Source organism: Nanorana parkeri, unplaced genomic scaffold (genome assembly GCF_000935625.1).
Source record: "Nanorana parkeri isolate BGI_ZX_2015 unplaced genomic scaffold, ASM93562v1 scaffold874, whole genome shotgun sequence".
Classification (NCBI taxonomy): Eukaryota; Metazoa; Chordata; class Amphibia; order Anura; family Dicroglossidae; genus Nanorana; species Nanorana parkeri.
The window spans coordinates 568,979-582,239 of record NW_017307142.1 but is presented as its reverse complement, the minus strand read 5'-3'; the positions used below and the strand labels follow the sequence as shown (position 1 = coordinate 582,239).

The window sequence follows — 13,261 nt, the reverse complement described above, 5'->3', positions numbered from 1 at the left end:
TCCACAATTTCCATCAGATGTAAATACTTTTTCCTTGTGAGTTCAGGTTATTAATGGATGGAAATTTTGCTTTTATTATGCAATATAGATACATGACAAATATTTATAAATAGTATACATTCCATTATTGTCAACCTGCATTATGGCATTGATTTAGCATCCTCACAGTGCTGTTCCAAAAATTTGCAGTTTTAACAAAAATATTCAACCCCCATTGCAAATTAGGTTTATTGGCACATTTACAAACTTTCAGCTGTTTGCAATAAACAAATCAAACAAAAGCAATTTTTCAAGTGGTTTCCCCAAATTCAACTGAAAGTGCAACTTTTAATCACCTTTTTATGAGATTTTGGTGGTTCTTTGCACCACTGATTCAATTTGTGAGGTGCTGCACTACACTTCTGTTATTTTAACCACTTGAGTCCCAGGTGATGCTTTACAATAACAAGGGTACATCGACTATTTGCTGCAGCTACTGTTTTACAATGGTACCATTTTATACTTGTACTAGGAAACAGTGGTTGTCTCAGGTCTCAGCCAAAGTGTAGGCTAAAACCCCAACTATCAGTGACAGCTGGGGTCTAGCATTAAGAACAGAAGCTTCAATGTTCAGCTCCTGGGCTTCTGATCTTGCTACACAGCACTTTGTGTAAGTGCTTGTAGCAGATCAATGTAAAGTATAAATGTATTAAAAAAATTAAAAGAGTACAAAATTATATATATATATATATATACTGATTTCCTTAAAAGCAAACCTAAAATTCCCCCCACCAAATTAACAGGGTTATTCACAAAAGGGTGAAGAGTTTGGAGAAGGCAGGAGTAGTGAACAATCTCCAATTCAGCTCCCTTTCCAGTTCAGTTATCTCCCCCCCCCAAATTAAATCTTATGTCCCAACAATGATGTAGATGATGAGTGTGCAAGCATTAATTTACCACATAAGCAAATGTAGTGTCATTTAAAACATAGTAATCACAAACATGTAAAAAAAAGTCTTCATCATGCTAATTTTTATCTGCAACAATCTGACTCAATTGTATCCTAATGTTATGCTAAGAATTTACATAAACCATTTTTTTCTTATTTCCACAAAATAGCATTGAAAGGGAAATAAGGTCCTCCTGAAGTAAAATGCAGACATTCCGCTTTACCATTCTGCTACATTACATTAAAAAAACACTTATGCAACATAATTTTAGTAAGCAAACTTTGTTAATTTGATTTTGGGGTAAAAATAACCAGAAAATACATTTTTTTTTATTTTTTCATTCAATAAAAATAAAAACTAGGAAATACAAATATATATGTGCCCAAATCTGAAGCCAAATTAAACCCTGTATGTCCTGAAAAAAAAGATATATTATACTTTAGGGTAGGCTACAATGCTTAAAGGTATAAGGTGCCAATGTAATACCCCCCTGAAATTAGAAAGATTATCTTAGACCCAAGAGGATTCTGGGACTCGAGCAGTTAACATATACAGAGTCACTAACATCAAAACCTGAATTGGTTTATTAAATTCAATTATTAATGACATTACCAAAAACAAAATACCTCCATTGACTGACTGTCTGATTTTCTTGCTATTTGTCTTACTAGACAGAGTTATATGTTCTGATATAATCCTATCAGGCTTAACTATCTTCAGATTCATGTAGAGTAAAAAACTGACAAACACATGTTTATGTCAGAGGATGGGAGGAAGGGGAGGAGCAGTGAGGATGGTGTCAGGAAGGGACAAAAGCAGCCAGTGGGCTTGGATTGTTAACTAAAATTAAGTTATAACTTTACTCTACATGAATTCCATTTATTACAAATCTGTATCTAAAACTTTATATATTGGGACAAACTATATTAATTCAGGATAAATAGAAGAAAAGTAATAAGTATTCTATAACATTAAACTATAATGAAACAAGTCACAGATGTCTTCAGGTATTTGTATATCCTCTACACCTTCCTCTGCCATTCATATTACAATCACAGTATCATCTCTTATAAATGCTAATGATAAGTGCCAGCCATGAGTTTTACATTTACATTCCCTCCTATTGTCTTTATTCCAAACCTTCCAATGTTAATGAACTTGTCACATGACTGGAGTAATGTCTTCTGAATAAAGTGTAAATTCATTTGACCTTTAAGACTATTGGAGGCACAACTTTTGTTGTTCTGAATAAATCCTTTTAGCCAATCCAAAGCTGCCTCATGTTAGTGAATGTGGGTGAAGTGAATATAAGTTGAGGCAGAGCTCAGGAAGGAAGAAGCATTTCAGAAAGATGAGGAGAACAAGGAGCAGTTGAAGGATACCAATACTGCATCATTCCAGGTAAGATCATTGTGATTGGTCACCTCTGTCACATGGGGCTTTCAGAGTTTCCTGTCTATATGCATTTTAGCAAGAATGTTAGTCTTTCGCTTATTATAGTACTCAAGTAATTACTTGTGAAGCATTAGACATATATATGTATCTTAGAATGACTTTGAATCAAAATGTAAGGTTTAATACATCTTATACAGTATGTGCACCTTGAAATTTGTGTATAGTTCAAACCCACGGTGTTCACTGTAAAAACACATTTATTTAGGCAAGTACCTTAATAGTATTATACAAAATAAAAATCTAAAATGTGTTCAAATGAACTAAGCCATAATATAGTATACCTAAGGTGCAATCATGTCTTGTGATGATTACCAGAGAAAAGAGGTTGTCCCATGTAATCTGAAAATTATATGAGTATATCTTTGTTAGTTTTAGATGGATTGGCGGGGTAAACCTCTGGCCAATTCTTATTGCTTCCCCTTATCACCCTGAGAAGATTCACCTGTATGGCAATATATTGAAAAAAACAAACTTGTTTTCTGTTATTACTGACTATGACAGATGGTGATATTTAAGTGCATTAGCTGTGACTGTTTCTGGATATTTAGTGATAATCTGTGAATATTTGAAAGCTCTATTAACCTCCCTGGCGGTATTCCCAAGTGTGGCTCGGGGTTAATTTTCAGTACCAAGAGCGGTAGCCCGAGCCACACTGGGGATTGCGCAAAAGTGTCACTTACCTTGTCCCTGCAAGCCTCTGCTGTGTGTCCTCTGCTGTGTTCGCCCGGCCGATGCCGGCATTTGGCTTTCAGTTTCGTTTTCGGGCGTCACAGCTGGAGGGCAGGGCCGGCGGGAAATTCAAAAGTGAAAACATTTACACAGAATACACACAATACAATGTAATCTGCTATAATTACATATATTTATCAAACTATTTCACTTCAATTTTGTCCCTAGAGCTTTGTCCAGTGCCCTGCCTGCACTTTGACTGTACTCTATAGACTGTGGTACAGATCAGGCAGCGCCCCCAGAATTCCCATTTACTGGACCTTTTTTTATTATTATATTATAATTTTTTATGATTATTTATTATATTATAATTTATGACTTCGTGATTCAAACCTTATCATACCCAGGATGTCTACTGGACTCTTGTTTGGACAGATTTAGGTGAGTTATTCCTAAGATTTACGGGCCGACAATATAAAACAACAAATTGCCATGAAAAACAATGTACCGCTTTGGCATGCTAAAATTCTCCATAATCATACCGCCAGGGAGGTTAAAGTTGTATTAAAGTTCTTCACTAAAGTTCCAGTGCTCAGCTTTCTTGCATTACACACATTCAATACGTGTTCACACATTATTTAACATTTTTTCCTGTTTAGATTGATAAAAGTTAGTGAATTTCTAATGATATCTTTACTCTGCAATATTCCATGAATTTATAACATTTATTGACATTTTCCTACAGGTGGATTTACAATCTGATTTGAAGAAAAAGCAAAATATGATGGGTGACACAGGTAAAAAGCCATTTTCTTGCTCAGAGTGTGACAAGTCCTTTAGAATAAAAGGTCAATTACAAAACCATAAGATGACACACACTGGCGAAAAAACATTTACATGTTCAGAATGTCACAAGTCCGAACATCTCTTATCCGTCATCAGATAATTCACACAGGAGAGAAGCCATATTTGTGCTCTGAATGTAATAAAGGTTTTACAGAGAGGTCAAATCTGATCACACACCAGAGGGTTCACACAGGAGAAAAAACATTTAGGTGTGAAGAATGTGACAAGTGCTGCTCACAAAAAAACGGTCTGTCCCGTCACCTGAAAACACATACAAAAGTTATTTAGATGTTCAAAAAGTTCTTCTTAAAAAAGGCAAAATGTTATCACCACAAGAAGACTCACAGAAGAGAAGTTGTATCCATACGGTAAATGCTTTACAATGAAGGAAGAGATTTTCCAGCTCCTCCTGCTTTACACACGGGGAAATGGACTTATATGTTAATTAAAACTTTTCACAGCCAACACACCTAATTGATCATAAGAAGATTCATTACAGCCACCATGAGGAAATGTCTGTAATTGTATTTCTTTTAAAAGTTGGCTGAAACATGTAAAAGATGTCTGTATTTTTAATGAAGGAACTGTATACAGAAATATATTTTAAGGAAAAAAATAAATTTGGCTTTATCAACTGATTTCTTTTGTTATTTAACTTTAACATTAGTTTTCTCAGGATATGGACATCATTACAGGTATTCCCAATGCGGAGCATACTAGAAGCCTTTTTCCTTTCAGACTGTCTCACTCCAAAGTAGGATATACACAGTTAGAATTTCGAAGGAACAAATTTGAATTTTGAAGATTCATTCGACTTTCTGATCATTAATACAAACTGACAATCATTTTTCACCATAGTAATAAACCCATTCAAAGGAGTATCTTGGAACATTGTTCTCAGCGGAACAAATTTCTAACAGTGAATGTGTTTTTCGTTCGAAAACTTAATTCGTTGCAAAATCGATTGTTACAAAAAAATCACCAATTTAACAAACTGTCGAACTACGTTCGACAAGTTTCTGATGCCAGTAACAGATATTTTGTATGAACGTGCATTCGAAATTCTAACCGTGTATACCCTACTTATTTGAAAGTGTTTACAGAGCAAGGACGGGGGATGAGGGACGGGATGTATGACTACTGCAGCTGTGTCTGTAATCTGTACTTCAGTTACTAAGGCTTGTAAACAACAGTCTTTTCTGTAGCAAAACAGTTAAAACTAAACTCCAGGCAGATATAAATTACACAAAACAACGGTGCTCTGCATTCAATAATACACTCTTAAATTTAATTTAAAATTGATGTGCTTGAATTTAATCTGATATCAACCTTTTGCAGACCCCTGTACAGTAAACAAAGATGGATCGATAGATAGATAGATAGATAGATAGATAGATAGATAGATAGATAGATAGATAGATAGATAGATAGATTTGTTTTTATTTTAGTATATCACATTAATCTGTGATATATATTTTATTTTAGTATATCACATTTTTTAAATAATCACATGCATATTTACAGGGTTATTCACTCAAGGTTGAAGAGAAAGCAGGAGAAGTGAACAATCTATGACGAAATAGCTGGCCTGGAAAGTGAGCTGAATTGGAGAATTTTCCAAAATAGCTATGTTGTCCTAGATTGTTCACTTCTCCTGCCTTCTCCAAACTCCCCACCCTTTAGTGAATATACCCTGCTACTGTTTGTCTGTTCAAATATGTTGAAAACTTCCACAATTTCCATCAGGGATAATTACTTTTTTTTTTAAAGGGCACTTAGTACCGTAGGTGAAAAGACCCTTTTGTATCCCTAAAAGGCATGTATATACATTACCAATAGCAGCTTGACCATGAACTCCAATAGCCCTCATAATACAAGGAGATTTCAAGGTCAATGCGGTAGTAAACAATCTAATATATCATAAATATTAAAGGTGCACAAAAATGAAATTTTCAAAACTGAAACTGAAAATTCTAACCTTTTCAAATTTTTTGAAATATTGTATTTTTATTTATTTTTATTAAATATTTTTATTTTTTACTATACTTTTAGGTGCTTCGGGGAAATATTAGGGATCTAAACAGACCCCTGATATTTCCCTTTTAAAATAGAAAAAGCGATGGTGGACCCAGTGTCCTCAATCCCTTGTTCTGCAGCCCCTGTGTTAAATGAACAGTCATCCTCTATACTGAGTCTTTCTGTTCATTCATAACTTGTGGAGATAGTATGTTTACCATGTCCACAATCATGAATGAACAGGAAGTGATGTAGAGCACTTCCCATTTATTCAGAATTGGGGACACAGTAAACATACTCTGTCCTCAATTATTTACAAACACTCAGTGATTAGCTGATCGCTAAGTGCTTGAACCCGCTCTCCTTCCTGACTCGCTATCACAGGTCATAGCAGCTTTATATTGCAAACCAAACTAGAAACCTATTACAAAGCTTTATTACAAAACACATTTTACAGAACAATACAACAGTAAAATAGGATAAGATTGCAGGTCTAAAGCTGGCCTTAGACTTGTAGATTTCCGAATGAACTTTCGCACAAAAGATCTTTCTTTACCACCCAATAATGGTATCAGACCCTTCAATTGAAATTTCATTTGGATTTAACGTTTGATTTTGGAATGAATGGAGTTTCCTGAACAAAAACCACATTCGCTGGTAGAATTTCATTTGTTTGAGGAAACTTTTACATCCAACTCTTTCAAGTTTTTTTTAAATCACTACAGTTGGAATTTTCCCCATCAACTAAAAGAAAGTTGAAAGTATTTTCATACTAAAGTTCTTTAGAAAATCTAAGAAGTGTTTGGTCAGCTTAAGAAGGCACAATAAGAACAAACAGCTGGTCATCCAACTAGCTTTGTAAAATAGACAAAGAGATTGTGAACACAATCTCCTTTTCTGTATCCCCTGTTATAAATGAACAGGAATCCTCTATACTGAGTGTTCCTGTTCATTCATAACATGAGGACAGAGTATGTTTACTATAACCACAATCATGAATGAACAGGAGGGGATGTAGATCACTTCCCATTCATTCATAATCGAGGATACAGTAAACATACTCTGTCCTCAATTATTTACAAACACTCACCGATCACTGAGTGTTTGTACCCGCTCTCCATCCTGGATCGGCTGTCACAGGAGGCTGAGCAAGCGGGGAAGAGATCTCGATCTGGCAGCTGACTCCTCCCCCAGCACTGCCGGCTGGCCTCCTGTGACATCATTGAGAGCTGTCTCGGCTCACACCGGCACTCTCCTGATCTCTCACAGGAGACTGAGCAGTGCAGGGAGTAGAGACGTCGGCCGCTCACAGCGCTCTCTTCATACCACACTGCTCGGCCTCCTGTGACAGTTTCTCTCCTCCCTGCTGGGACACAGAGCTGCGCCCAGCAGGGAGGAGAGAAAGCACAGATGCACCGCTATTTTGGCCAAAAATTGGCACTTTCGGCATTTTGCCAAAAATGCCATTTTCGGCCGATACGTTTTGGCAGCCAAAATATTGGTGCATCCCTAATAGATATATTGTGAGGCTATTAGCTCGGTAGTAGCTTGACAGCCAGTGTGTGTGACCCCCTAGATGAGTACTTCACACAGGAAAACATCCATAGCAGGCAAGGACTTTGGTGAAAATCACACTAGCAGTTTATTTACTCTCTAACTAGCTCAAAACAACAGTAAAACAAAGGAAACATGAAAATAAATCCTTGCCACACCCAAAAAGTTCCCATAGCACGTTAGCCAGCTAGCCTGCAACAAAACAAGTTACCCTGTCTAACAGTATGCGTTAAGAACAGAGGAAATTTTCTACATAAACTCCATGGTATAGTGTCAAATCGCATTGTTGTTGTCATAGTATCTGTTAGGAAGCTCACAATTGGTGTTGTGATGCCATGGCAAACTTTGTGATGTGTCAAGTCGTACTTTAATGTGCTTCCAATAGGAAGTTTTTTGGCATACCTACTTTTGTGATGTCAGAGACAAAGTAATCCCAAACAGGTAGTCGTGGCCGAGTGGTTAAGGCGATGGGCTTGAAATCCATTGGGGTCTCCCTGCGCAGGTTCGAGTCCTGCCAACTTTCTTATTAGAAAAAACAACAATCCGGCTCAGTACGCTCTTATGACTCTAGTTAACAAAAGCTGTGCAATTATATGTGTGTGTGTTTTATGGTATTTGTCATTATAGTTGAAGAACGTCACCAGCACACCAAAGCGATCATTTCTGCAGTTTAAGTGTTCATTTATTGAGGAATGATGTCCCTCATATGAAATCGCTTTCGGGGACCACGCAGGGTCCTCTTCATCAGGCTCAGAGATGACAGTGTGAGAATAAAAAACAACATCTTTATAGACATAGCAATGATGAAGTGTATTACAAACCACACCCACACTCCCTGACGTCATAATGACGTCACAATCCCACCATTATGTTCAACAAACCTAAGGAAAGTGAGAGACCCAACAGGTAGTCGTGGCCGAGTGGTTAGGGTGATAGACTTGAAATCCATTGGGGTCTCCCTGTGCAGGTTCAAATCCTGCACCACTACAGGCTTATTATAAAACTGCACAGAATGCAGTTTCCAAACTGACTACTGGGTTATATTAAAGGGGTATCTCTTGCAACTGGAAATAGAAGTGTGAAAGCACCTTAGACTCTTCATCCAAAGATTTTATTGATTCTTCCTAGGTTTGAAGGGCAAAAGGAAAAGCAAAAGGAAAGAAACCCATCAGTCATCAACAAAATGTTTGAACTCTTCAATAAATAATCAGATCTTATTGTATCTGCTTCTTGGCATTTTCTGAGGATTTAGCAATGAACACGGAGCAGCTTTTGTGCTGTCACAGTCAATCATATGATGTCACTGTTATTATTTTGTAAGTATTTTGATATCTACAGCACTACACATCCCAGCAATACATTATACAAGGCTGATGGTATTCTGCATTGCTGTTTAACACAGTACAAGATTTCAAAGCGGTGATGTGAAACTCTCTGGGGACCAGGTTAGCAGCTAGCAGCAGGGGCGGCCCGGGGCAGGGTGTCACCCCGCCGTGTCGTCATCGTGCATGACATCACCTCGCACGAGCGCGATGACGTCATCGCGCATGCGCTGCCATCTGATTGATGCCAGAGAGAGGAGGGGACGTTCACCCGGCGGGATGCCAACTTTTTAGAGGGGGTGACACCAAAATGACTGTCAATCATTTGGTGTCACCCCTGCAATGGTGTCAACCGGGTGCGGGCTGTACCCCCCTTGTGACACCACTGGCTAGCAGTAAGGCAAGATTGGTGTGAATTTCCCATATACTGTCTCTCTATCATGTGAAAATCTGGAATGATAAATGTATCACTGCTTTAACTCCTTCGTGACTGACGACGTACAGTTGGGGCTGTTTAAACAGACTCCCGGTAACTTTTGCCGCCGGGACTCTGTTTAAACTTGTAGAGCCGACTGTCGGCTTTACAACAGAAGCGATCCTGGCGACTTACCTTTCGCCAGATCGCTTCTGCGTCCCGAAGAAGGGGCCGCCCCCCCCTGCCGGACACCCCCGCCGTGCTTCCCGGGCTCCGTTGCCCCTCCTACGGGCCCGGGACCGGCGATCTTTGTGTCCGCGGGGAGCTGGGGAGGAGGTCGACGAACTTCCGTTCATCGATCCCCTCCCCGTTCTATGGGACCGGGAGCGATGCAGATTGCATCACTTCCGGTCCCTGGGCTGTCAGTTCTGGGCTCCTGCAGCCCAGCTATAAGCTATTGAAGTGCGATCTGCACTTCAATAGCTTATTTCCAGTGTAAAGGTGACACTGAGGGTCTTTTGGACCCCCAGCATCACCTTAAAGAGGACCTGTCACCACCATCTGCTATTACATGGGGGGGCTTGCAAGCCCCCCCATGTGATAGCAGTCAAAGTAAAGTAAAAAAAAAAAAAAAAACAGTTTTTAAAATTAAAATGAAATAAAATAAATCTAATAATAATAAAAAAAAATTTAAAAGTCCCCCGCCCCCGCGAGCACGCGCGTCGCCACGTAAACACGCGTCGGGTGCGCCTACTTATGAAAACGACGAACGCGCTACACATGTTGGGTATCGCCGCGCACGCCGGAGTGAGAGCAATAATTCTAGGGCCAGTATTTTGGGGTATCTCTAAATTGATGACCTGTGGGGGCTTTTAAAGCGTCTTCTATGGACTTTTTGGGGTAATGGGGTTTTTCGCCGTTTTACGGATGCACGCAATTTGTAACCTGGGCATGTTGGGTATCGTTTTACTCGTTGTAACCTCATCTTTTATATTTCATTAAAAAAATGGGTATTTTGTTGTGTTTTGGGGCATTTAATTAAATTTTTCACTAAATTTTGGGGTTTAATAAGGAGTTGCACTAATATTGCGCAACATAAGAATTTGCAACTACCACCATTTTATTCTATAGGGTCTTGGCATTCAGAAAATATATAATGTTGGGGGGTTTCAAGTAATTTTCAGGCCTAAAATGTGGAATATAACATGGGAACAAAAAATTAAAAAAAGGCCTCAGTCATGAAGGGGTTAAACAAGGTTAGGACTGTATGATATGTTAAATAAAATATTAACAGTTCTGTAAGCAAAACTTTGGGGTCTATTCACAAAGCTGCCGAAGGATCTGGCCGTAGCTTCGGCCGATCCTTCGGCTAGCTTCGGCACCAGGACCCCTTCGGTTCAGGAGAACCGAGGGTGTACGGCTGAAATCAGCCGTACCAGCGTGAAGTGAATAGCCGAACGGTGTTCGGCTCACTTCACTTCTGATCGGTCATTCACTCGGCTGCCCTCGGCAGCTTTGTGAATAGACCCCTTTATTTTCTGGCAGTGCCCCTCCCGGGAATAGACTCTGGATCCACCTCTGCTCCCTATCACAAGAAAAAAAATCTCTGATATCTACTTGTGTGCCACTAGTATTGATCTGAAAATGTTTATTTGTTTAATATTATATCAAGGAATGTCACCAAATTCTTATTTTTAGATGGGTCCACTACACTTCTAGCTACAATGTCTTTCATGGATCAGGCTTTTCTATAGACAAACTTTGTCATAACTACTTTTGTGATCTCTTAGCACATTGAAAGAGCTTCAACAGGTAGTCGTGGCCGAGTGGTTAAGGTGATGGACTCGAAATCCATTGGGGTCTCCCTGCGCAGGTTCGAATCCTGCCGACTACGTACTTATTAGAAAAATTTCCAAGCTGAGCTCTTGGTTAGCATCAAGCGACACTTCTTGCAACTGCTTTTCCTGATGTCATAGTCAAAAATCATCATGTCATTGAAGGTATTGTCATGTCTTGATGCCATGAGACGTATTACTACGTAATACCTGTCAAACTGCTCCGCCAGGTCACATTTTTGATGGCATGTATGAGAAGCTCATAATTGCCATCAGTTATGTTGATGCTGCAAGTTGTAGTTTAGTGATTATCTATAGGAAAGGTTTTCTTTGTGAGAACTACTTTTGTGATGACATAACACAATGAAAGCGTGCCAACAGGTAGTTGTGGATGAGTGGTTAAGGCGATGAGCTTGAAATCCTTTGGTGTCTCTCTGCACAGGTTCGAGTCCTGCCGACTATGTACTTATTAGAAAAATGCACAGCATGCAGTTTCCAAACCGAGCATTTGGTTAACATCAAGGGACACCTCTTGCAATTGGAAAGACAAGTGTGAAAAATCACCTTAGACTCTTCATCCAATGATCAGATCATGATACCCATCAAACTGCTCCGCCAAGTCCTATTTTTGATGGCATCTATGAGGAAGCTCATGATTGGCATTGTGGCAGTTATGTTGATGCTGCAAGTTGTAGTTTAATGATTATCTATAGGAAAGGTTTTCTTTGCCATAACTACTTTTGTGATCTCATAGCACATTCTATGGGCCTCAACAGGTAGTCGTGGCCGAGTGGTTAAGGCGATGGACTTGAAATCCATTGGGGTCTTCCTGCGCAGGTTCGAATCCTGCCGACTACGTACTTATTAGAAAAATCCACAGCATGCAGTTTCCAAACTGAGCACTTGGTTAGCGTCAAGAGGTTCCTCTTGCAACTGTAAATAGAAGTGTGAAAGCACCTTAGACTCTTCATCCAATGATCAGATTAATTGATTCTTCCTATCTTTAAAGAACAACGATTGCAACAGGAAAGAACAGGGTGAATTGAAAACTTGTTGGGCTTGAATCCATGATTCATAGAGTTTGCACTCTTCAACAACCAATGATCGGATCTCATTAATTCTGTTTCTGGGAATTTTCTAAGGATTTAGCAATTAACATAGAGCAGCTTTTGTGCTATCACAGTCAATTATATGATGTCAATGTTATTATTTTGTTAGTATTTAAATACCTATGCTTTTCCTGATGTCATAGTCAACAATCATTATGTCATTGAAGGTATTGTCATGTCTTGATGCCATGAGAGGTATTACTACATAATACCCGTCAAACTGCTCCGTCAAGTCATATTTTTTGCAACTGGAAATACAAGTGTGAAAGCACCTTAGACTCTTCCTCCAATGATCAGATTTCATTGATTCTTCCTAGCTTTGAAGGGCACTATTGCAACAGGAATTGACAACTTGATGCCATGAGAAGTATTACTACGTAATACCTGTCAAACTGTCCGCCAAGTCACATTTTTGATGGCATGTATGAGAAGCTCATAATTGCCATCAGTTATGTTGATGCTGCAAGTTGTAGTTTAGTGATTATCTATAGGAAAGGTTTTCTTTGTCAGAACTACTTTTGTGATAACATAGCACAATGAAAGTGTGCCAACAGGTACTTGTGGCCGAGTGGTTAAGGCGATGGGCTTGAAATCTTTTGGGGTCCCCCTCTGCAGGTTCGAGTCCTGCCGACTATGTACTTATTAGAAAAACCCACAGCATGCAGTTTCCAAACCAAGCATTTGGTTAGCATCAAGGGTTTCCTCTTGCAACTGGAAAGACAAGTGTGAAAAATCACCTTGGACTCTTCATCCAATGATCAGATTTCATCGATTCTTCCTAGCTTTGAAGAGCAACGATTGCAACAGGAAAGAGCAGGGTGAATTGACAGCTTTGTTGGATTTGAACCCATGATTCATAGACAGAGTTTGGACTCATTAATCAATTATCCGTTCTCGTTGATTGTGCGTCTTGGCATTTTCTAAGGATTGAGCAATGAAGACGGAGCAGCTTTTGTGCTATCAATGTTATTGTTTTGTAAGTATTTTGATATCTGTGCTTTTCCTGATGTCATAGTCAAAAATCATCATGTCATTGAAGGTATTGTGATGTCTTGATGCCATGGGTGGTATTACTACATGATACCCATCAAACTGCTCCGCCAAGTCCTAT

At 39.0% G+C, this 13,261-nt stretch overlaps 3 non-coding genes and 1 pseudogene across 3 annotated transcripts; all 4 read left to right on the top strand.

The window, feature by feature from the left end:
- Positions 1–4,187, top strand: part of LOC108794611 — a 19,092-nt pseudogene extending 14,905 nt beyond the window's left edge.
- A 3,723-nt stretch (positions 4,188–7,910) lies between these two features.
- On the top strand, positions 7,911–7,992 carry TRNAS-UGA. The gene has a single exon. It is a non-coding gene; the product is annotated as a tRNA-Ser (tRNA).
- A 3,026-nt stretch (positions 7,993–11,018) lies between these two features.
- Positions 11,019–11,100, top strand: TRNAS-CGA. The gene has a single exon. It is a non-coding gene; the product is annotated as a tRNA-Ser (tRNA).
- Positions 11,101–11,817: 717 nt separating this feature from the next.
- On the top strand, positions 11,818–11,899 carry TRNAS-UGA. The gene has a single exon. It is a non-coding gene; the product is annotated as a tRNA-Ser (tRNA).
- The last annotated feature ends 1,362 nt before the right edge of the window (positions 11,900–13,261 follow it).